This window comes from Protopterus annectens, chromosome 9.part0 (genome assembly GCF_019279795.1).
Source record: "Protopterus annectens isolate FY-2018-M chromosome 9.part0, PAN1.0, whole genome shotgun sequence".
In the NCBI taxonomy this organism is placed as follows: Eukaryota; Metazoa; Chordata; order Ceratodontiformes; family Protopteridae; genus Protopterus; species Protopterus annectens.
Genome location: NC_056743.1, coordinates 1,186,569,156 through 1,186,595,722, shown reverse-complemented (window position 1 = coordinate 1,186,595,722; position 26,567 = coordinate 1,186,569,156). Strand labels below are relative to the sequence as shown.

The window sequence follows — 26,567 nt, the reverse complement described above, 5'->3', positions numbered from 1 at the left end:
GATTGCATCATCTTATAAACATTGGGAAAGTACAAGGTTAGCCAGTGATGTGCCCCATTCCAGTAAAACAAGGAAGCATGCATTTTGTTAATGTTGGTGGTATGTTGGAGGAACAGGAAGGCAGCCTTACACATTGGAAGCTATCAGCTGGTTACACAAAGCCAAAGGGGTGGGGGGAGACCACTAAGGCAGGCCAGATGAGATACATGCAAATGTTGGGAAGGAAGTACCATTGCCACCCAGATAGACTGTACCCAATTTGACCTACAGTAATGCAAGCCTTATAGGACAAACTCCAAAAAAGTATGCAATCATAAATGCGAGGTTTGATTTTTCAGAGCCTTGTGTTTAACAACTCTTTGTGAAGCAGTTAATTGGTCAGAAGTAGTATAGTCTAATGTTAAACAGGAACAACCTATAATTCAGCATACCTAGGATATGAATTTGTGAACAAGGAGTCATGAATAGATGGCTGAACTAGTGCAACCAAATGGCAGGAGTGAGTGCGCTATCAGCTTGCATTCAAAAGATGTGAGAATTTCAGACAAGGGAGGTAGCATACAGGGAGGCATGTTAAGGACTGACTAAGTGTCAAAGGGGCAGTGGGTATAGTTCCACATCCCAGTGACTACAATGTGGGAGGCAGTGCAATTTGTACAACAATACCAAGCAGAGAGGGCCAATAAGGAGGCTTCATTTCTCACTATGAGACGGGCATCCCACTAACACGGTTTCAGGTGAGGCCAGTACTAAAAAGAAGAGTGGAATGTTGCGAGCCAGACCCCAAACATTGCTTCCTATACTCTGTTAAGATAGGAGTGGCCCCTCATGCTCAATGGACAGGAGCATCATAGGAGAACATTTAATAATTGGGAAGATGGAAGATTAATGCTTAAAAAAGAGCGTGATATGTAACCTATTATAATGCTCAGAAAATTGTTATTTTTTTATATTGAAGAACTAAGACCTCATGCACAACAGCAAATGTGAAAACGTGGTCATTCTTATATGAAAAGATTGAAAAAATGTCTGCAATGGAGAACAAAAACTTTACATAGTGCTACTATGGTGGTGTAGAGGAATAAAGCCCTAGCTGCAGCCCAGCTGACCCAGGTTCGATTATTGGTTCAGGTGACTGATAGTGCGGCAGAGAGGATGAGTTTACCCAGCCTTTGGGGCGGGAGCCTCACTGATGACGCTTCCTAAAGGGGAGGCATGATCTAAAAAGGTGAGTTGCCATCAGATGTGATCAGTGAGCTTGGGATGGGGAAAAGGAAAAGTGGCTAGGGTATATAAAAAAAAAATACTGGACAGTAGCACAGATGGCCATGTCCCTAGAATGCTCTTAAAATCCATGACCAACCTCAGCAACACTGGAGCAAGTCTAGGGTGGAGTAGGAGAATTCCGGTAGACCTGGCGTGGATGTGGGGCACTGGGGGCTGAGAGATCCAAGGAGACCATAAAAAAATGTTTGCATATAATAGTGCAAAACCTGGGGGCAATCCAGGCAAGATGTTACAACACCCAGGAAGCAATGGGATGTGTCACATTCAAAATGGGGAGTTGGCTATAGTAAAGGAGTAGCATTCTAAAGAGAACAGTGGACACAAGCTCCATCCTATCAGAAATGTGTGTTTTGTGGGGGTAGGTGTGGGTGGTGGGCAACACTCAGTATCTGTACAAAAAGAGAAATTAGGCAGTCTGGTCTTGGAGTGGGGTGAAGCAGTAAAATTAGAATGAAATAAAGCAATGCTTGCACCAGTAAATAAACTGGTCAGATGCCACCCTGTATGGGATGGGTAAGGCTGTTTCTACAGGCAGTTTAGGAAGGCTGAGTCATGGTTTTGTAATTTCTGCGCATGTTTTAGGTGACAGAAACAGGGGCTCTCACCGCATAAAGGGAAAATTATGCGAGAGAGAGAGAGAAGTCAAGAAAGGAGGAAAAGGAAGAAAAACAACAAATGGGGGGGGGGTCCAAAAGGAGAGATGGGGAACTAACACAGGAGGTATGGAGAAAAGAAGAGAAGGGCAAAAAAACAAGGAGAAACCATAGTACAGTAAGTATACAGTTATGTATTAAAGGAAAGTAGGAGTGTCTATGCCTGACAAACAGCAGGAAGGATATGATGACACAGTGGTGTGCAGTCTCTGACTGCTTCTCTCCTTTCACAAGTTACTGGAGTTGTGACATATTGCCAACAGTATATTTCAAGCATGGGAATACTGTGTGTATAATCCAGACTGTGCAACACATTGAAGTAGTGGAAGAATCAGCAGCTAGATGAGCTCTTGTGTATGGTCTTCTTTTTCTCCCTTGGGAAATATTAGCAACTACAGAAGCAGCCCTGATGAAACTTAAGGTAATTTCATTTATTTGTTTATTTTTATACGAGGTTTCATAAACTAACCCTGTGTAAACAATGCTGGCCAACTCTGCTGAACTAGGTACAAATAACCCTGTAGTTCTTCTATCCAGCATTATTACAGTTTATTTGGATATGTGAACACTTGCATATCCTATAGCACACAGTGGCTAACCTAAACTGTACTGTATTAACCTATGTGAGAAAGTCAAAGTGTTGTTCTTCAGAATTCGGTTTGATGTTCTTTTGCATGTGGATTTCTTTGGGGGATGTTTTGGAATTATGTGAGTATTTTTTTCCTGTTTTATATGTCTTCAAGAAGTTGAGAAAAAGAGTGGTGAAGAAGAGGTTAGCGGAGCATATTGAATCCTTATGATGCAGGACTGTGAATAATCAGCAGACTGTAAATGCTTGAGTCCAAGACTGCAGTAATTCAGTGAGTTACTCAGCAAAACGAAAGGGTGTGGGAAGGCAAACTGAAAGCAAAGTATTCAAGTGCTCTGTGGCTGCAGACAGTGCCGCATAAAGAATGACCTTTTGATCGGCTTTGCAAAGGAAACCGCCCGTGGGAGGGGAGGGGCAGAACTATACGGTACAAAGTGTGTGTCTGTACGTGTGTGTGTGTGTGTGTGTGTGTGAGAGAGAGAGAGAGAGCGAGTGCGTGTGGTGCAGTCTGTGTGCCTCATTCTGTAGTAGCCTCCCTCATGAGGTTTAACGTATTACTCTGAATTCTGCGAATGTCAGAAAGCTTCAGCTGCTCTACTGTTCCTCGATGATTGTTTACCATACCCCCGCTAGCCTTCATTCTTCTGTTAAATGAAGATGTTAGTGATCCAGGAAAACGAAACACATCCCAGTAGTAGTAAGAGTAGACTGCCTCATAAAATGTAGGGTTAACGATCACATGGGATATTTGATAGCAGAGTGAATGGCAGAGACTACACTGACATGTACCTTCTTCTTTCGGCTTCTACCCGGTTAGGGGTCGCCACAGCGGAACTCCGGTCCGCTAATGATTAGCAGTAGATTTTTACGGTGCCGAGTTGCCAGCCCGACGCCCAACCTTCAACGAGAAGGCACGCCCATTTTACGCATGCCTTTTCTCTTTTGAACACCACTCAGTAACATGTATAGTAGATCTAAGATACAGGAAATTAAAAATCCTATTGTGGACATACTTTCTCGGTATTGTTTTAATTGTAATTTTGCTTTTTTTGTATGGAAACTTTGTACCATAATGCCAGAGTCTCTGGTAGTTAATGCAGTGGATTGCATCTCTGAGCAATTAAGTTACTTCTTCTAGTCAAGGGAACAGAGTTTGATTCCTTCCACCTCCATTTGACTTTGAGCAAGTCATTTAACTACAACAATTTACAGGTTACTACAGAAAGGAGATAGTTGTTTCTAGTGGGTTATACTTTTCATATTACTTTCCCTTGATAGTCTTGCTGTAAGAAGCCCACCATATGTAGGCAGTCTTACAAAAATAAAATATGATATATTCTTGCTTATAAGTGATGTTACATTACCAATAACTTAAATATGACAAAATGTACACAACAGAAATATCTCTGTATATAAGCTATTATTTCTACAACATTTCACTAACTGAATGTCAATAAATACCGCATTCTAATATTAATTTAACATTAATGTCACAAAAAACAGTATATGAGAGATGAGTACTTGCAGTGTCAGCTCCATGTCTAACAACATGTTACACTGCTTTCCAGCTGGGAAGTTTACACTCTTTAGAATTCTCCTCACTTACAGACGTGTAAAAAGAGGTTATATAGCAAGTTACACAAAGGGGAAAAAACACCACTTTAATTAGCTTGCTAATGTATCACGTAATGATTTGACCATTAACTGCACTTGGCTGGTGTTTAAAAAAAACAAAATATTTTCAGATTATGGGAGGGATGCACTACTATTCTTACATTAGAACTTTTATGTTGTTCCACAAGTAATACAGCTGGTATGTTGGAATGCTCATTGAAATCATCTCTATAGGCAAAAGAGAAAGGTCATGACTTCCACACTATAGAAGCAATATACCAGTATTTAGCAATACTGTCAGGTGTACAAATAAAGACTGCAAAGTCAGTTATAAACTTAGAACTGTTTTTAGTACTAACTACAATCACAAGCTTTCTTTATTAATCTCTGAAGTAGCACTGAGTTCTCCTGTAAAATGTCTTCTTTAGTGTAACCCCCTCCCCTGTAACACAGAAACATCAGCCAGCATTCTTCTTGAAAAAAAATATATCCAGCTTTACAACTCCCACACTCCTTATCTCTCCCAACATTTTCCCTGTGTTGGTACTACTTGTTACCACCCTTGATCAAGTGCCTTCTGCTCTTGCCAAAAACTAAAAACAGTCATGGGTTCTGGAAATACTCCAGGGTGTCTGCTTGCAGGTATCAAATATTGCACAGCCAAACCTGTCATAAACCTGTTTATAACTCTGCTAAATAACTTTAGTGTCTCCACAGTGTACTCCTACAATTTGGAAAATAGCAACATTTCTCCCCCACCACAATGCCAGCCGTATGACAGACCTCAGTAACTCTAGGCCTATTGGCTTCACTAATTGGCTTACCAACAAATTCACAGTCCAAGTAGGGGATATCTCTTCTAGTCACAGAAACATTACAAGAGCTTCCCACAGGGTTCAGTGTTGGATCCCTGCCTGCTTTACATTTATTTTTTGGAAGTAAAAGCAGGCATCCAATGTCTGTGGACAGCTGCAGATTGGATGCTGTTCATAGGTTCATAGGTAGGTACTAGGCTATCGGCCCAAGAGCCTAAGTAAGCCTAGCCAACAAAGTTTCCTGGCTTATGCCAACCCAAGAAAGTTAATTTCCTGTGCCCCTGTCGAGCAGAGCCACAGAAGTGATCCTCGGGGTATATTTCCTATTTCGCATCCACTCATCAAGATTTTTCTTGAAGATTGTTAATGAGGAACTTTGCTTGACATAGATGAGTAGCTTGTTCCAGAGTATGGGAAGTCTCTGGGACAGGAATCTATCCCTCCAGCATATCCTGTTTATTGTGGTTTCAAGGTTTAGGTCCCTAGAGTGTGTAGCTCGAAGGGATTGGGATTTCTTTAGGTGTAGCATGTCCAACAGATCTGGGTTTGACATAGCTTTATATATTAGGCAGAGATCACCTTGGAGTAAGCGATATGCTACAGAGTAAAGCTAGAGTTTTTTGAGACAATCAGTGTAGGGCATCTGTTTGAGGCCAGTAATCCTCTTTGTGAGGTACTTCTGTGGCCTTTCCAGCTGCTGCAGATGTCTTGTGAGGTACATTCCAAAAGGGGCATTGTACTCTGTAATGGGTCTAATGAGTGTCGAGCAGAGGGGAACAATGACCTCTTTTTTCCTGGATGAGTACCCTTTTGTGATGAGGTGTGCCACATAGAAAGATTTTCTGACTACTGTGGCAATGTGATTATCAAGGGAGAGACTACTGACCACCTGGGTGCCAAGGTCTCTTATCACACATTCGGCGTTAAAAAGACTGCCGCCTATATGGTAGTTCATGGGCACAGAGTTTTTACCAAAGGGGATAACAATGCACTTTTTGGTATTGAGCTTGAGGCCATGGCTCTGACACCAGGCATCTGTCTCAGTGATGCCCTTCTGTAGGATGTCCACATCATTTGGGTACTCGACTATAGTTCCTAGTTTGCAGTCATCTGCGAACTTCATAGCCAGAGGACTTCTGTGTTAGCCTGTACATCAGAGAAGTAGATACCAAACATGAGAGGTGCCAGTATTGAACCCTGTGGTAGTCCACTTGTCACTGGTTTGAAGTCAGATTTGGAGTCTGCAGCTTTTACATTGTGGGTTCTGTCAGTGAGCCAGTTGGCAACCCATCTTGTGACATAGAAATTTATACCTAGTTTAGTGAGTTTAGCTATAATTCCAGAATGGGGGATGGTGTCGAAAGCCTTGGTGAGATCAAGATAGGCTGTGTGAACCACCTTACCCTCATCTACAGCTTTGGTGACTGCCTCAAAGAAGTCGACCAGGTTCAGGAGGCATGATCAGCTTTTCACAAACCCGAACTGGGTGGGGTCCAGAGTTTGGAGGTTACTAATGTCTTTGTTTATGATACGTTCCATGGCCTTGCAGACCAGGCTCGTCAGGCTAATAGGCGATTGTTCCCAGGATCTGTGGTGGCTACCCCTTTGTGGAGTGGGATAACTGTTGCTGTGTGCCATTCAGTGGGCACAAAGCCTGACTTGAGGCTATGATTGAACATGGTGCTTAGGTGGGGAGCCAGTTAGTTCTGAAGTTCATGTAAAGCACAGCCTGGGATGTTGTCTGGTCCCATGGATGCTGTGTTTTTTGCTTTAGAGAGTGCAGCTTTTACCTGCGTAGTTATGATTACAGGGACTCTGCATTCTTCCTGTATAGATATGGGCCCTTTAGGGGGTGAGAGGGGGGGTAAAGTTAGCACTGAATCTATCTGCCAGGAACCAATATCAGTTGGTTCTGTAATTTTTGTACCATTATGCTGCAACTCAGAGCAGATATGGGTGTTACCATTGAGGTTCTTGATATAGCTATGGAATGCGTGGTTGTCCTTAGAATCAGTGATGATCTTGTTTTCGTAGCTAGCTTTGGAGGATCTTATACGGGATCTCAGCTTCTTACTGAGGCTGACCAGTTAGCTCATCCACTCATGGGATTTTACTCTCTTTTGCAACAGTTTCTTCCTTCTGTTGTAGAGATTGTTTATGGCAGGGGACCACCAGATTTGCTTCCTTTTCTTGGAGGATAGTGTCTTGGTTCTGTTTGGGATAGTACGATCCATGCACTCATGTAAGTGCCTATAGAGTGCATTTGTGTAGGATTCAGCAGTCGTAACTGTATTGTCCATCTGCATGGTTATCATGAAGTTCACCACTTCTGTCTTAAGAAGCATGAAGTTGGCTTTGGAGAATTTTTTTACCGTGGTTTCCTTAATGGGGGATGGGTACGGGATGTAGCTATCTAGGGTGATTAGCTTATGGTCGGATCTGACCAACGAGGTGTTGACTTCAGGTGTGGAACACTGGTCACTCATGCTGGTAATGACTAGGTCTAGGTTATTGTTGCCCCTGGTGGGGGTGTGGATAAGTTGATCCAGGGCATTGGAATTTATGAATTCCAGAAACGCTGAGCGAAGGAATAGGTACCCGTGTAGTTTTCCCAGTTAATGGTGGTGTAGTTGAAATCGCCCAATATTAGGGTGTTTGGTTAAACCCTAATATTTTCCAGTATATCAAGAAAAGAGGAGTGGGAATCTTGGGGCATGGTGGGAGATCTGTACCAAGCTACAATTTGGATTGCAGTTTTGCCCAGAGTTAGTTGCACTTGGATAACCTCGGATGCATTATGCTGAGCAACTAGCCTGGAGGTGTGGATATGCTTAATGAATATGGACACACCTCCGCCTTTGGTGTTCCGGTCCAGGTTAGATGGCCGAAAAGTGTGGTATGAGTTATAGCCTGGTAATGCAGAGGTGCTCTCTGGAGCCATGAACCAGGTCTCAGTCACTGCACAGATATCGATGTTCTTGTCAATTCACTCTATGATACCCAATCAGACTTATACCTAGTATGGACTCACCCTAAACACTAAGAAGTATAGCATGCTTACTGTCAGTAAAGCCCTAGTCTCTTTCTTCTTATCCTGTTGTTCATGTATTTCTTAAACCAGACTCCATTATTAGAGACATGGATACCCCATTAGCAATGAGGTATATTTCCATTAACATGTCTTGGATCTGGTCAGGAAGCCCTTCTGCTCTACACAGCTTTTCTGTCATGACATCTCTTCTAGGTCCAGTGATGCCCTTGTCTCCCTTTACAGCTCTCTCATCAGACCCATTATGGAATACAGAGACCTGTTTGGATTTTATTCTCTCTAAGCACCTGGTACAACTTGAAAGACTCAATGATACCTGGCTGAAAACATTCCTAGTTTAAGCCACTTAAGATACCCCAGCAGACCAAAATCTCTTTCTCTCTACTCAGACTTTAACAGGTTCCTGAGAGGTAAATTTTTTGCTATGAAAGACCCCTTATGTTATAACTTGCTTCACCTTCATAGATCAAACTGCTGAGCTAACACCCACTCCAAAGATGTAAATCTTCACTGAAAGATCAACGATATTTACTAGTGTGATACTATTTTTACCCACTGTACCCCCCAACCTTTAGAATAGACTAACTCTGAAAATCAAGCAGAGTACCTTCCTAAAAACATTTAAAGCAAGCCTCAATAACTTGATGGGTCACCATAAATTCATGCCTGGCATTAATCTCAATGATCTTGTATCCAGAAATAAGTAGACTATTCCTATCATTAAAGGTGTGATGTAGGTTTCTAAGCTTCCTGAGGGCAGTCCAACCCCAAGCTTAGGACAGACATGAAGCTATGACCACATAGTGTTTCTGTGTCTCACATCAGACCCTTTATTGAACACAGAACCTTCTTTGGATTGTTTCTCTCTAAACACCTTGTACAACTTGATGTGATGCACCTGAGTTTAGCCTCTAGTCTAAATAGATTCTAGTGGTGATTGATTCCACATAGCAAGATCATGGCAGTATAGATATAGGAAAGTATGCAAAATAAAACTTTTAAATTTGAGTTTCAGTTCACTATAGCACCCTGGAGATGGTGCTATGATACACCAGGGTGCCGCAGCAATGAAGCTGGTAACCACTAAACTTGAGGTGCCCGACATATCGTAATGTGTCATTCCTGCCTTAATACCACAGGAAATGTAATATTCAGTCTAAAAGAAATAATGATATGAGGCTCCATGACAAGATGGCATCTCCTTTGTAATCAACCTTCAGAATTGTCATCATAACGCAACAAAATCATTGAACTACAAAAATCACTCACAGTCAGAAATCTTCAGAAAAAAGTGCCTTTACAGGGACAGGCATTCCTGCACTCCATTGTGAGGGCCCACATATATATATATATATATATATATATATATATATATATATATATAGGGTCTACTTGATATGGTTGGCATTTCAGAATGTCGAAAACCATATGGCCGAGACCATCTGATCAACATTCGAAATGTTGACCATACAAAAAAAAAAAAGACACAACAAAATCTTACCTTCACGCTGCAAGCAGGGGGGGCACCACCCTCCAAAACCCCCAGAACGTAAATATACCAACTCCAAGATCGCACTACAGTGCGGAAGATGGAAATCTTTCCATTTCGCACTGTTTGCAGATGCCGGTTCCACATGGTCGACATTTCGAATGTCGATCATATGATCTCGGCCATATGGTCTTCAACATTCTGAAATGTCGACAAAGTGAGGGTGACCCATATAAATATATATATATATATATATATATATATATATATGTTTATATATTTATATATGTGTGTATATATATATATATATATATATATATATATATATATATATATATGTACATTACAGTCTATAAGAGTGAACTCTGTTACAGACTTATTTTTCAGCCTGATGGCTGTTCTCTGAGCAATATCACAGTAGAGTAGGGTTTGGGAACTTTCCCTTACCTTGCTGTTGTGCGATCTTATAGTTGGTAAACATAATTAGTAAGGGGTACAAGGGGCAGGTGCCCTTCTGCAAAAAAAAAAAAGTGTTTTTTTGATCTTTTTAGATTAGATCTAAATGATTGCTCTTTTTGTACTCACTGTTTTGAGCATTTGCTATATCATGAGATATGATCAATGTTTCAGAACACAGTGAACCACAAAACATCGAGACCAAATGGTTGACATTCTGAAACATCAAAAATGAGAGAAAAGCAAGCACTGTGTTTTGCAGGGGTCAAGCCCCCTCCATCTCGCACACCACCTAATTATATATGTGTTCCTTTCTTCAATATTTATAATAATATTTATTCATTATTTTTATTTATTTTTATTTTACATTTGTTTACCTGGATGGTCCAATTGGATATATATGTTCATTTTCATTGGAGGCCCGGGGAGAAAAGCTCCAAGTTAGTAGCTTACATTAGTAACATTTACAAATTAACATAGTTTACAGTCTTCAGTAAGGTTACAAACATTTATAGAACATAGTTGACACAATTAGTATAGGCAACTAAGTCTCACACAGGGTTTCACACAGGTAAGGAATTTATCCCTTAACAAACTCTAGATATGCCACAAAGCAAAGTTATATACATTTTAGAGTGAAATGACAGATTTAACTAGGCATGGTATCCAGTACTAGCAGGTTGGTGTTAGTCGGGTTTTGAACAGGGACATTGCCAGTGCATTTAAAAGTGTAGTTTGAGGCTTTTTTTGAACTGGGTTACAGAGGGCTGGAGAATAAGTTCAGCAGGTAGAGATTTCCAAGTTTTGCCTACGGAGTTGGCAAATAGAGAGTCACTAGCCACATTTATGCTTTTGGTTGTTTGAACCAACGGTTTGTCAGCAGAAAGCAGCGACCTCAGGTTGTTGTAGGGATTAATGATCTTGTTTAGTGCAGGTGTCTTATCGAGGTTGTTTAGAACTTTATGGGTATTATAAGTTGGTTGTATTGGAGAAGAGTAGTCCATTCAAGCCAACCTAGTTGAGTTCATTTGAGACAGTGGTGGGTCCTAAAGGTCGTGCCTGTAGCAAATCTAACAATATGGTTGTAACAGCTAGCAAGTTTGCTAAGAGTGGTTTTATTCACGTTAAAAGGGGGGAGGCATAGAGAAGGGTAGTCAGTAAGTGGGAGCGATAAAAGTTCTTGTAAATGGAGTGAGGAATGGTTTGATCCTATAGAAAGAGCCCAGTTTTTTGTTGATGGTTTTGATAGTTTGATTGACATAGGTGTCATATTTTAGGTGTATTGTCGATTGTGACCCCTAGGAGTTTGGTGTGAACATCTGGGGATATAAGTGTGTCATTACTGGATCTTATGGTAAAGAATGGTGAAGAGGACTTACAAGTGGGAGAAAAAATTAGCAGCTTAGTTTTGTTGGGGTTTAAAATAAACTGACAGTTTACGAACCATTTTTCAACATCATTGAAAGTATTCTGGGTTAGAGTCATAAGCTCAGTTGGGGAGGAGGCTGCACAGATTAAAGTGGAGTTGTCCACGTATTGGATGCAGGTGGCCTTGGGAGTGATTGTGGGCAGGTCATTGATAAAGACTGAGAAGAGAAGTGGTCCTAGTATGGAGCCATGGGGGACTCCTAGTGTGATGGGTAGATGGGTGGATAGTGTATTTTGCCGTAATACTGCTTGTTGTCTTCTGGTCAGATAAGATTGGAACCATTTAATCACATAGTTATTTAGTTACAGTTTCTTCAGGGTATGGATAATTAATTGGAGGTTAACAATATCAAAGGCCTTAGAGAGATCTAGGAAGAGAGTTGAGGTAAGTTTGTTATTGTTTGGTTGAGGTTAATGGAGTTGGAGAAGGATAGGAGGGCTGAGGTGGTGCTGTAGTTTGGCCTAAAGCTGTGCTGAGAGTTGACCAGTAGTTTATTCTGGGTGAGATAGTGCATTAGTTGGTTATGGATGCATTTTCCATTATTTTGGCCAGTGGTGATAGTATGGCTATTGGTCTGTAGTTTGAAAAGTCTAATGAGTTCCCCCCTTTATGGAGAGGAATAATGTGGGAAACCTTCCAGGTAGAGGGGATGGTGACTTCGGACAAGGTTCGGTTTATAATAATAGAAAAAGGTATGCAATGGCATCTGCTGCTTTCTGTAGATATTCTGGTGGGAGGAGATCAGCTGCTAGGGTAGTGGGTTTTAGTTTGTTAATTAGAGATATGGTGGTTGATGTAGATACAGGCTGGAAGTTAAAGGAGAGTGGGGTAGTGGTCGAGGAGGAATCAGGATTAGAGCAACTGGGAGACAGTTGGCTAGCTAGTGATTGGATGGTCTTAGTAAATAAGATGTCAAAGAGATTTGCATTTTCCTCTGGAGATTTTAGGTTACAAGCTGATGGGGTGGGAGTGGTGGATTGTCCAGGATGGAGTAGTTTGTTTATTCCTTCCCAAAACTTTTGAGGTTTGTTCTGTTGTTTTTGTTGAAGGTGTTGACAGAAGTTTTTGTTTTTTTTTTTGTCTAGCAATATGGCTTTCTTAGTATCATTCCTTAGCTTTCAGAATTTAATATGGTCAAGTGGGTCTTTTGAGGTACGCCATTTGTCCCATGCTTTATTTCTTGCTATGATTTTGGTTTTGGTTAATTTAGAAAGCCAGGTGGCAGGAGCATGGGAATCTGGAATGGTAAGGAATTTAGAATTAAAGTAGGCTACAGCATCATCCAGTGGAAGATTTTTAGGATGGCCCAATTGCATGCTTTGATTTCATTCTGAAAATCAGTGATGTTGAAGTTTTTGTAATTTCTAATAGATTTATGGAAAATGTGGTGGAGGTTATCTACTTTATGCTTGATGATGTAAGTGAGTAAGTGGTCACTTATATCATCTGGGAGGGTACCGGCATTTTACAGGTCTGGGTGATTGTTGATAAGAATCCAGTCCAGGATCCTACCTTTGTTGTAGGGTTTATTTATTCGGGTGGGTGAGGATATGAGTTGTGTGTAGTCATGAAGGTTTACATGGGTTGTGGGAGATTCAGAGGAACAGTTGTCCCAATCAATACTAAAATCCCCTAACACCATAGTTTCATGGGGGTACATGTTGGATAGCCATTGTAGGAATTCTTCTAGGGTATTTGTGTTATTACCTGGGGGGTGATATAAATGCAGGCAATGAATATAGATTTAATTTTGTTAAGCTGTAGTTTGAGAACGAGAGTTTCAGCATTATTAAACAGGGGAGATTGTTGTGGGGCTAATGTGACATCTAGTGTATTTTTAAAGAGTACTGCTACTCCCTAACCTTTCCTAGACTTACAGTCTAGTCTGAGTATGTTGTAACCTGGTGGGATAACTTCATTGTCTTTAGTTCTCAGTTTTAGCCAGGTTTCTGGGAGACATAGCACATCAGGTGAGTAGGCTGCTAAGAGGGCATGAAGAGTATGGACCTTGTTGTTTATACTCCTGATGTTTAGGTGATAGGTCAGGAGAGAGTTAGCGGTCCTTGTAGTTGGTCAAATGTTAGAAGGGGTAATGGCCTGGGAGCTAGAGCTTGTGGGAGGGGTAAGACCACATTTTGGGTGGATGTCTCTATCCCTTATCAGAATGTATTGTACAGTAATTATTAGTTTCAGGGCTTTGCTAATTATTTTGTGATAATATCTGGTTTTGGGGGAGATTGACCATAGTCTGGCTAGTTGGTGGTTGTTAAGAGTGGAGAAGTCAGGTTTGTAGAGAGCTATGAGTTGATCTGTATTATTTAAAGTAGGAGTAGTGTTAGTTTAGGATATGAGGTGCTGAAAGCCAAGGCAGGGCTGATTTTCATAGGTGGTAAGGAGATATGGAACGAGCATTATTGGAATTAGTAACATTATTAGTCTCATTTTGATAGTTAACATAGCACTTGGCTGAGGTATGTTGAATAGGACTTTGGAGGAGAAGAGGATTATTACTTTTTCAATACCTTTTATTGAAAACATATAAAACTTTCTTCAACGAAACATGTAAGAATAAATATTTAGACAATAAGACTACTCTATAGCTTACTATTTATGTCTATGTTTAAGTAATGGTACTAACTAAGGAGAATACAAGCTATATCATGCATGATAAATAGCAGAACATGTAAACAATGGTGGCTCTTTGAAATGCTAGGACTCACTTTATCAGGTCCCAAAATGCTGAGACGGAGTGGTCCAAAAAACATCTACTAAATCCAAGATGACCATTTCTTGAAATATTCACTTTCATCTGAGGAATGGCGATTTCACAGTTAGTTTATCTATAAATTCAGGGGGTGGGGGTCGGAGAAGGTTCAGTATTCTCTCTCTCTCTTCTCTTGCATTTTCATTGTTTACACACAAAAAAGCCAATTAAATATCTAGTCCTTCTTTCTACAGAGGGTTCACCTGATAAGGAACAAAACATAAAATGACGATTTTGTTAGAAAATATTACACATAGACTAAACTAGAAGGATAAATAACCTTTATGTTATTTAAAATGATATGACCACATCCAAAAAGTCTTAAAAAGTTGTAATCAAATATGTATACAACAGTGATGTACCTATCAGGAAGCCAGGCTATTCAGAATAACAAAATAAAACTGTATACAACTGGGCCAACCTTGTATTCTTTTACTGTAGAATACTGCATGATGATTGAACTTAAGAGGAAAGTCAATAGCACACAGGTAAACAATAATAGACACTGTCTCTATAACTGAACCATCTTTGCATCTAAATTCAGTTTTGGAGGATCCAAAAAGTAATATATCTTGTTGGGTGTATGTGTTTTTCCCCCACATATTAACACTTAAATCATGAGTTAGAAGACCAACACTAAATTTCAGTCAACTTGAAGCAGCTGAATAAGTATCTCAGGTTCAATCCCAAAACCCAAATCGCACCAGATCATCCACATATATGTCAGTAAAGTTGAATGTCTGTCACGATTAAGGATCAGATGAGCTACAGTAATGAAAATAAAGGGCATAGTATGGATCCCGGGTACACTCACTTTAGAATCTAAGTAAAGTAGCTGACGATTTTGAACTTTGGTAAAATTAATGTTGCCATTTAAATAGAATGATCCCCATAATGGTATATTGCTCGAACAACCAAAGTCCTTCAATGATAGTAATGCATCATTATGTTCAATGGAATCAAATGCTTTTAAATAATCTACAAGTTAGCTGTACTGTTGTATTCAATTATGTCATGAAAGTTGAACATTTTCTGCTAAAGGTATATAGATGCTTCCAAGCATATGACCACATTCCAAATAATCTGATAATTGTTTGGAAAGAAGCTTTTCAAAATTTTTGGAATGCGGTGCTAGCAAAGTAATACTGCAATAATTTTAAATTCTGCCTTATTCTGCTTTTTATAAACCAGGACCGCAACAGAATGTTTCAACTAATTGCAATTATATTGCTTAAGAAAAAAAAAAACAGTAATTGGTCAAATGAAGTATTTAAGACCAGTTTTAATAAATCTCATGTCAGTGCTACCATGACTTTTAATAGGTCTGGTTTTACTAGTGAAATTTGCATATATTTTTTCCATGCATTATAGTGACCATAAAAACCCAGTTATTTTATCTAGATTTACAGTTTTTAATGTACACTGTCTGATTACTAATACTAAACAAATGTATAGGACTCCCCAGTAATATCTTTTCCAGATTTTAGCAAATCACTGTTTTGATCACCTTGGGCAAATACTTTGTTTTTTGGCTGATGAGCTAATTTGTAATAATCTTATTTTACCAGTATTCCTTGACTTTTCTGAAGCCTCTTTAACCAGTCGACCTGCTTTTTATTTCTACATAACCAATTACAGACATTGTGTAGTCTCTTAAAAGATTTCCAAGTCAACTTTGTTAGAGATTTAACATATATTTTAAATTTGTAGTCCTTTTGTATCAGCTCAAGACAATGTTTATTGACACATGGTGTATATACCTTACTGAACTTAATGAGAAACAAAGGAGTTACCCCATCATACATTTTACTAACCTACTAGTTAACAATATAAAAGTTTTACCTACATCATCACTAAAGAAAAGCATATACCAATCTAAATAATATAGTCTTTGGTTTGCCAAAAAGTTTGTCAGCTGCACAGCTTGTCAACATGCTACATGGCTTGCATTTTTAATCAAATGCATGGATTGTTATAGTCAAGTCATAGTTTTATTGACTGTAGCTGCACAGGGAAGTATCCACTGCAGTCACAGAGGTATAACTGTAGAGTTGATATATGAAAATCAATGGTTATGGGGGACAAGGGCTTGGGGCAAAACCCTCCAAGCAAGTGCCGTTTTTAGTGTAGTTTTATTTTAGTTGTATGCACAGGTGTGTGTGTGTTTTACATTTTAGTTTGTGTTATTAGGAAGCTGATAGCATGTTTTTGTGCATTTTGAAATTTATCTGACTCCTAATTTGAGATAAAATTAACTGTGTGTGTTTGTTGTGTTATGTGTGTGTGTATCTGTGTGTAATATATGTTACAGCATTATAGTTTTAGGTTAGGATTAGGTGTAATGTGCAACTTATTTGTGAAATTGTGTATGTTTCAATTGTTTGTATGATCAGTTGCACATGATATATTAAACCTATGATATGCATCTTTAGCACCTGTATAATAATAATTTATTTTTTATTCTTACTGGTCCTTGAAAAAATAGTTTTTGCGTATTGAATATATCAAATACTGGTAAGTGACCAGTAATAAATACAAATAAAACCTCATAATTCAAAACTTGATAATCATTGTTAATTAAAGCTAACATATCTGGTAGGTTTCTTTACTGAATAAAATAAATGTAAATCAGTTGTATCAACTGAAATATGATGGTTTAAAACTTGTATCATTTTTTTATTGAAATCATCAGAAACAATCCATGATTCTCCAGTTTACTTTCAAATTTAATGTAATTAATTAATTAAATGTAAACACATTTTCATCATGACTAAAGTATGTTTGCTGAACTAATTAGTCATGTTTAAACACATTTTTTTTCTGGTAGTAAGTAATGTTTAATTAATTTGGATGCAATTTATCCTATTCTTTCCATTCTACTGTTCTGTACTACTGAGTAACCTACTGGTCACAGAAGTACTGAAAGTCTATTATACCAATATTTATTAAGAATAATGCAATCAAAGTTACGATGAGCAACCTAGTGAAAAAATGTAGACTTCTTAGCAAGCAAGCTTTGAATATTAAATGTATCCCTGTAACAATGCCAATGTATTTATAAACGTGGAACTGTAATTGTCCTTACTCAAAAACTTCTTTCATATGAGCTGATGGTGTCAAAATCATGTTTTGTTTTTACCTTCTTTGAGAATGTGGCATTTTCTTCACATTAAATATACACTCGTGGAATTCAAGGTTATTCCTGTCAAACTTATGTTTCCTTCTTTAGCACAAGACTGTTTTCTTTTAATCATTTTCATGATCATGTTTTTTATATCTTTGCCACAGACTATAGCATTATCACTGAAATATTTGCATTTGTGATCCCCTGTATTATTTAACATATCACACGTTCTATGGTAGCAGCAGATCTAACCCTAAATATCAATCTTTTATGCTTCATCAAGCCTATTTGGTTACAGAAATGTATGGTGCTTCTACTGCCAGGGAGAGATTCAAGTTGGTGATGTCATGACATAATTTACCAGACACTCTTGCTCCATTAAGCTCAATTATTATGTCACACACTACAGGTACAGGTGCCTTTACTTTTGTGCAATTCTAACTGCATTTCTTATATATATGCAAATTCCAGCTTCTCTTGGAATTTTGTAAGTAAATGCTGTCACTACTGGGGAATTTATGCGGCCTGACAATTTTTTATATTGTGTTTACTAGAATGTTTTTAGCTCTTCTTCATCCTTCTTTCTCAGGTGGAAATAGATCCTTCTTTGAGGCTGGTACCAGGTCACATTAATGTCTATACATAGCTTGACTTGTTAGCTGTTTAGCTTTCCAACACCATTAATCAGTTTATGCAGTTTGTACTTCTGCTGTTCATTTATTTTCAACATTGTTCAGTATTAGTACAACCCATAATGTTTTGTCTGTGGCATACCTTAGCAAATAAGTCCATCTGCCTTATAAAACATTGAAAAGGCTTTTGAGACTTTATCCTTTGCTATTACTTTATTTTTTAATTTTTTCAGTTCCCTAGCCCCACATGACCAACTCTCTCCTCAGTTGCCCTGTTATTCAGACCACCATTCCATTCATCCCTCATATCGCTGCTTAGTGAGTGTAAAATTAAAAAAAAAACTGGAAAATAAAAAAAAAAAATAGAACTGTGTGCGTGAGTGTATGCGTACATGAGACTGCGAGTGAGAGCAATTGAGCCATTATTTTACACTCACTAAGCAGCGCTTTTTCAGTTTAGTGAGTGTAAAAGTAAAAGAAACATAAAAAGTGAGTGCATGTATGTATTTGTTTATGTGCGTTTATGTTTCTGAATGTGTGCCCGAGTGTATGTGTGCTTGCATGAATGAGAGCAAAAGAGAGTGAGTGAGTGTGTGTGTGTGTGTGTGTGTGTGTGTGTGTGTGTGTGTGTGTGTGTGTGTGTGTGTGTGTGTGTGTGTGTGTGTGTGTGTGTGTGTGTGTGTGTGTGTGTGTGTGTGTGTGTGTGTGTGTGTGTGTGTGTGTGTGTGTGTGTGTGTGTGTGTGTGTGTGTTACACTTGGTATCATTATATAGTTTAAGACTGACTGTAAACATGTTTTAAAGCATTTATAGAAAATGTCACTAAATCCATCAGGGCAGTGTGTACTCTGTTTTTAGCTCTGTGATAACATGCTCAGCTTTAGGGTTTGAATAAACATTTCTGGAGAAGTATAAGGAGCAAAATTGGCTAAATGTTTGTAGATGTCAAATTGATTGTCTAGAATTAGCTGAGGTGCATCTTTCTTTATACATGTACTAGAATGCTTTGAGAATATCCTCAGATTGAAAGCGTACCATTCACTTCTATTGATGTGATATAATTTAAAGTTTGATTTATTTGCAGTAAGCTAGCCAGAAATGATTGAAGTTCACTCGCCATTCTTTGCCAGAATTGTCAGAGTGAAAAAGTAAAAGATCTGAATCACAAAAAGATTTTAATTAATTCTTATAATTGACCAATTGACAATCATGACCAAAGTTAGATTGGAGTTCATCGTATAATTTTGAAATCTGTTGTTAAAATTTCTTATTTGACTTTCTTTAAACATCTTAATGTAGGATGACTTACTTATAAGCACTCCTTGCAGGTTTGACTTAAAAGCTGCCCATCTGATATCATATGAAATTATATTGTGATGAAGCACATTGAGGAATGAGTTAAATACAGAAGCAACTCACTCCTTAATGTCTGCTTATTGAAGGCTATTTGGATTAAGACTCCAGTTAATTTCTCTTTTATTGTTAAGTTGAGTAGTGATTTTTAGATGAATTAACAAATCACCAGAAAAATATCTCAGTTTGGACTTATAGGAGAAATAATATCTCATAAAGAAACCGGGCAATATGAAAAGGTGCTAGAAAAAGTAAAATGATAAGCTGAAAAGAAGATAAAGAGTTTCTCATTTAGATAAGCAACATAATAACGGTTAAACAAGTCATAAGCACAACTTTAATCACTTAAAAAAATTATATTCCTGATTAAATATGATATGGTAAAACCCTGTTTATTTTTAAATGATCCTTATGTCATGTTCTAGTCCCAAAAATTTTAGCCTAGTTACTGAAATTATCAAGAAATTTTGATAACTGAAAAAATTAAATTTAATCTCAGCATAAACTGTGGTTAACATTCAGTCAAAATATATCCAAAAAACATACAAGGAAAGCAGGAAGCCACGCTAGATCCACAAATCTATTTATTTAGTGCTTTTGTCCACAAATAACACTGGACTTTATCAGAATAACATCCTCACTCATTCCATGAATTTTATATAGTAAAATACAATTAAGAGTCCCTCCCCAACAAGCTCCAAAAATTACACAAACACAAGCAAATCCCATTTCAATTAAAGAAGCTGCCCTACCTAAATACCTTATGTTTTTAAACAAACAACCAAATGTCAGACAATCATGCAAAACATTATATATAAAAGTACAAATAATGTGACATAAAAGCAACATTCTATGAACACCATGCATTTAAACATTTAACTTAAAACCACTCATTTTGCAAAATATGCTGCTTTTAATTTCAGGAAGCTACTTAATGACAGAGCTTCATTAAGACCTGGACTAACTGTGGCATTAAGTTTTAACTGCCATTTAAGCTGCATAAATTCAAGGAAATCACCATAAGGACCCCATCTTTCATGAAGATCTACTTGGTCTATGGCAGCAAATCTAAACTCATGTTGTGGATTACCTTTAATGTACTTAACAGTGCATTCCTTTCATTCCCTTTTCCAGTATCATACACATGTTGGTAAATTCTCTTTCTCAAGCTAAACTTAGCTTTACCAAAATAGAATGCACAACACCTCTGACACAATGCTAAATAAACCACACCTTTGCTGCTACATGACCACATTTTTCTAAGCCTCACTCTTCCAAAACCATCAACAAAAAAGGCATCACCTTCCATAATAAAGGAACATTGAATACAATGGCCACATTTTCTCATGAAACCCTCATAAGCACCAGATGGACCCCTTTATAGTAGACTTTTAAAACAAAAATCCTTTTTATATACAATCCATGGTGTTTCCCCCACTATCTCCCTATATTCATCATCCAGACAGAGCACTGTCCAGTTCCTTTTCACTATGTTAGTAAGCCCATGAAAATTAGTGTTATAGGTAAGCACCAATGCTCTTTCAAAATTCCCCCTTCCCCATTTTTACAATGTGCATTAAGGCTCCCACCTTTTAGAAGGGGAGCAAAATGTCCTGTGGCCCTTTTTGTATAAACTTCAGCAAGAAGTTCCACCACAAACTCCTCTGGGTACCCCCTCACCATAAGCATAGATGTGAGTATCTCACACACTTTCCTGAATTCAGCCTCATCCAAAATCATCCTTGCCAAGCATACATATTGACCCTTGATTTATGATGATGAGGGTGCATACTACTATAATGGAGTAAGGTGTTAGAGTAGGTAGGCTTCTTAAAAATCTTGGATTCAAAAACCTTTTCCTTAATATTCTTCCTAATGGTAACATCTAAAAATTCACCTCATCCTGTTGAATATTACAAGTGAATTTCAAAAAATTAGTAGTCCCATTAAGGTATTCACAAAAGGCGTCCACAAAAAGTAAAAATAAACAGGAATAGGTGAAAGGTGCGGTACAAGAAAACTGTGTAAACTTGAAGTAAAAAACAAGTACCGAACCAACACTACTTGTTTATTAGTCTGAAGAAGCGATAGTGTTATCGCGAAAGTGCTTACTTTTATCACCTTCTTTTAAGTTCAGTAAGTAGAGTTTTTGCCTAGCCATGTTGGTTTGGTACTTGTTTTTTTACTTCAAATATTCACAAAAGGCATTCAGCTTATCCAAACTATCTTTCCAAAAGAAAATTAAATCATCTAGGTACCTACCATAAAATACCCAACAATGCCTGAAGTCAGAATTTAGAACAAAATTCATCTCCCAATGGGCCAACACAGCATTTGAAAACTTCGGGGCATAAATAGCCCCCATAGTCACCCCAGTGATTTGCTTAAAAATGTTGTTTTCAAAAGAATAAATAAATTATTTTCTAACACCAGTTCCATGAAACATCTAACCACATATGCTTTATCTACATCCATCTTTACATAACAACATAAATATTCATAAAAACATTTAACACCTAATTCGTTAGGGATAACACAGTAGAGGTCCTGTACATCCAAGGTGACAAACACCAATGAGTCATCAAACACCGCATTCCTGATTTTCATCAAGAAATCCCATGAATCTTTAAGAATACAAATGCTCTGCCTCAAGATTCCCTCTGTATGATGGTCAATATATTTCGCCAAACAGTACATTTTTGAGGTCTTAGCATCAACTATAGGACATAATGGTGGATTCATTACGGCCTTATGCACCTTTGGTATGCCAAAGATGGTAGGAGTTTTGGGGGTAGATACAGAAACATAATTAAACTCTTCCACTGTGATGACATTATTTAAGACCAGTGCATCTAAAACGAGATCAACTTTCCTGAAAGCTATGTTCATCTTATTAAGAGATACTTCTTCATACGTGTCAGTAAACAAGATAGTCATCATCTTATTAATACAGTCATGCAAGTCCATAATAACCAAACCTCCCCCTTATCAGGCTTCATCACTCTAAGTTGCTTATTATTGAGAAAAACCAACAATTCAGCCTCAACATTGTTTAAATTGGAAGTCTGAGTCTCATAATCAGCAGTCCTCAAAAATTCTCTAAACTCAAACTCACACATATTCTCAAACAAGGCCACCCTCCGCTGCATTGGGGGAACAAGCACACTTGGCCTTTTTAAACTATTATTTTACAGGGGCCCTACGCAACCACTTCTATTCCTAAACAGTAAAGCACAATTGAGCTTCCTAATAAACATCTTAAAATGCAGTAAAACATCACTAATATTTGCCCTATTAGTAGGCACAAAATACATCCCCATTTCCAGCAAATCAGCCCAACCTTGAGTGGTTTTAAGTTAAATGTTTAAATGCGTGGTGTTCATAGATAGTTGCTTTTATGTCACATTGTTTGTACTTTTATATGTAATGTTTTGCATGATTGCCTGACATTTGGATGTTTGTTTAAAATCATAAGGTATTTAGTTAGGGCAGCTTCTTTAATTGAAATGGGATTTGCTTGTGTTTGTGTAATTTTTGGAGCTTGTTGGGGAGGGGCTCTTAATTGTATTTTACTATATAAAATTCATGGAATGAGTGAGGATGTTATTCTGATAAAGTCCAGTGTTATTTGTGGACAAAAGCACTAAATAAACAGATTTGTGGATCTAGCTTGGCTTCCTGCTTTCCTTGGGTGTTTTTTCAGTCAAAATATATCCGTCTTGGTAATTCATATGCACTTCCATGATCTGCTGAAGAAACCACCCTCTTAACTAAAGTAACAAGGCCACAGCTCTTTGTTTTGATCTCTAAAGAAAAGATTGTGGTATCCATTTTTTCAAGAGGAATCAAATTATGAGAGAAACATTTTAGTTCTCTGTATCAAACAAGCATTTCTGTTTGTATTATATATAAGTGCCAAAAATGTTTTCTGTTAGAAGTTACCAGAATGCCATGTAGATTCAAGAAGGGCAGTTTGACTACATTATCACACAAACACCAATTTAAAAATTTTAAAATAAAATATGCATGTATGCCTGACCATTATCACATAATTATGATTCAAAAGCTATCATTTTTTTCATACACTGAACATCAGATTGCAAGAGTAATAGTAATGAATTTAATAAAAATAAATAAAATAGTGTTATGTGTATATTAGATGACCGATGCTACTTCAATAGCAGCTACAGCCAACCCACATGAGGATTTGTTCCTGTACTCCCCATACCTGGCTAGCTTGACAAAGCATAACTTGTATGAAATTCAGAAATTGATAAGCTCACAAAGTCTAAGGTATATACATAATAAACATCTTCTTTTCCAAGAACAATCAAGTAAATGTGACCAGACACAGGTTGTCTTTCACTCCCAAACTGGGAAACCCTTCAAACTTATCTAGCATCCCTCATCAAGACTGTTCATTGATTTATTTAATTTTTTGTTATGTTTGCCCTAAGGGGAAATGAGAAGTAACTGAGGAAAAGCAAGTTGTTTGTTTTTCCACATTTCAATAATGGTAGTGGTGACTATCTTATTCTAAGACATAGCTAATGACCCCCCCATGCTTTATACCAAGCATCTGTCTCATCCCACACGTATGATTCATTTCAGTCTAGAACTGAGCTAGAAAATCAAGTTCCGTCTTTTCTCCAAGCTAAGACAGCAATTAGCAATATATGGTGTCCAGTACTTCAACCCAAACACGTGAATCTCAAGTATGAAAAATCTTAAAACGCAACTTAGTTTGATAAAATTAAAAAAGCCCCCCCCCAAAAAAAAAAGTGGAAAAATACTCAGAAACACTTTAAAACACAAATTCCCCCAAAGCAGCTCAGAAGAGACTTAAACTAAGAGGAACCAATGGATTAGCACAGAAAACTTTTTATTCACTTTCGTCTACACAGACTTCATCAGAACAAACAGAAAAAGTAATCAACCATCCTTATATACATGAAAATTAATTCAATAAAACATCAAATAATTAAACAATTAGAATACTCATTAACCAATTAAATGAATCAAATACAAAAATCTCCTGAAAACTATAAATATTTTAACCAGTGTATAAATAATCAAATACCTACTTCTGTATTTTTAATCTTTGATCTTTTAAAAAAATTATATTAATAGAGTCATTTAATCCTGGTATAATATCAGCCCCCAATTTTAGTTGCCATAATGTCTCCCTCTGTTCAACCTTACTTCTGTAATCCCTCCTCCAAAGTCTTTTGGTACTTTTTCCAGAACAGCATTTTTTTTTATTTTCATGGCATGTCAGTTTATGTTTATGTACGGCATTATTAGTGTCTTTTCTTTTTATTGCATATAGATGTTTTTTAATCCTCTTTTTGCAAATTTCTAACTGACATACCTATATAAAAACAGTTGCATTATGTGCAAACAGCAATATAAACAAATTCCTTCAGAATTGCAATTAAAAACTCCAAAATGGCTATGGACCTATCTAAATGTCTTATAAACACAAAAGGTCCTTCTGAGAGAAATGTATAAATGGAGCAACATCCACATTTGTACATACCCTTTCTTCTATTAGACATCACACCCACAGGCAAAATCTTACTAGAATCATTTTGTAAGAACCTTTTAATATTATAATTATTTCTAAAAACAAATTTAGGAGTGGTCCCTACAACCTTAGTCGACTCAGCATTTCCCTCTGATTTTCCCATTCTTTTTGATGATGAAACAAATGTCATTATTATCCGCAGTCATATCCAAGCACCATGCAATATAATGGTCTGTAATTCTGACTAATCAACTATACTTGTCATAGGTGTAGTCAAAATAGGTGTAAAGCAGGAATTTCTGTTTGATTTAATTTCATCTGTTTTTTGCTAAATTTTCTTTGCTATGCCCTCTACCAACAAACATCAATGTCATAAAAAATACTTAATTTTCAAACTAAATATCACTAGTAGACATTCTAGAGCCCCTTATAAATTGTCCTCTAGGAATATTTTTCTTAATGAAAAATTGGTGATTAATGTTAAAATGGAGGTAATGATTGGTAAAAATATCTTTCCTATATATTTTGTCTACCAAATTTACCTTCCAAACCATTCCACTAAATTCAAACATCTAACAAAATTCACTTGTGTACCTAGATCACTTAATATAAACTGCAAAAGATCAGACTTTGCAGTTAAATTATTAAAAAAAATAATGTTCTCCTTATTCCCTTCTATAATAAAAAACAAATCAGCCACAAACCTATAATAAAGCACAGCATTATAAGATTTTATTAAAGGGGTTCAAACTACATGTTCCCACTACCTAAGAACTAGATTGGCGAACACAGGGGCAGCTGCTGACCCCATGGCTACTCCTCTAATCTGTTTGTAGATTTTTTTGTTGAACAGGAAAAAGTTACTGATTTATGAAGTTGTGAGGATAAAGTAGATTCACAAATTAATATTGATACTACATTTGTGGTCACAGCTGACATGCTGAAGTATTCAGTGTATAAATGGCGATAACTGTAGAATGCTGCTTCTGACATTTGCACCAGCTCACTATAAGTAAAAACAAACATTTAAAAAGCAGCATCCTTCAGTTCTTATAGGAGGTCTCTTTTATGTTCCAGTTTTTAGCTTTAGAACTTTGAAACTTTTTTTTAATTTGTTTGCTTTCCTAGAGAATCAGTGTATCCTGACTTGTATCTATTTGTAATGTGTTCGACTTGCACACATCAAAGTATTTTCTACTTTCTTGAGGGTGTTTTGATTGCTAATTGTCTAAGCTTTTCAAAAGTATTTTCCTGTTCTGCAATCAATTACCATTCTCTCTCACATTCCAATACATTTTAATGGTAAACTCACATCAGATGAGTTTAGAATAAGCTTTGAAAGCTATTGTATTCAAATGCTACTAATTTCAAACATTAAGATATAACCTCTGAACAGGAAGCCAAAGAAGTCCAAAAAAGCACTGAACCAAAAAAAATAAGTAGTATTATTATTTTTTATTAAGAGGAACTTTGCTTCTTGCGCCAGAACTGCTTTTTAGAAGTAAAAGCGCCCAACTTTTTTTTAAATACAGTAAAAACCCATTTCAAACCAAGTGGAACAGATATTATATAAACCATTTTTTTGAAAGATTTATATAGATAACTTTTATATTTTAAAATGACAGAAATATTACAGGCTCTTTTTAGCCTTCAAAAGGCATTTAAAAAGTGTTGCCATTTCAACTTCCAGTACCAACTTTAACCAAATCATCCCCATAAAACAAAAAAAAAACCCCGTCATGATCAAGGATATGCAATGCTTCAAAGAGCATTTTTTTTTTTTCAAC

General features: G+C 37.2%; 1 protein-coding gene across 1 annotated transcript in view; it reads left to right on the top strand.

Annotated features, from left to right (window-relative positions):
- The first annotated feature begins 2,133 nt into the window (after window positions 1–2,133).
- Window positions 2,134–26,567, top strand: part of LOC122811921 (N-acyl-aromatic-L-amino acid amidohydrolase (carboxylate-forming)-like) — a 185,980-nt gene continuing 161,546 nt past the window's right edge. The window contains exon 1 of the mRNA XM_044084089.1: window positions 2,134–2,361. The gene's annotated coding sequence lies outside the window, so the exon portion shown is untranslated. The remainder of the gene's footprint in view (window positions 2,362–26,567) is intronic.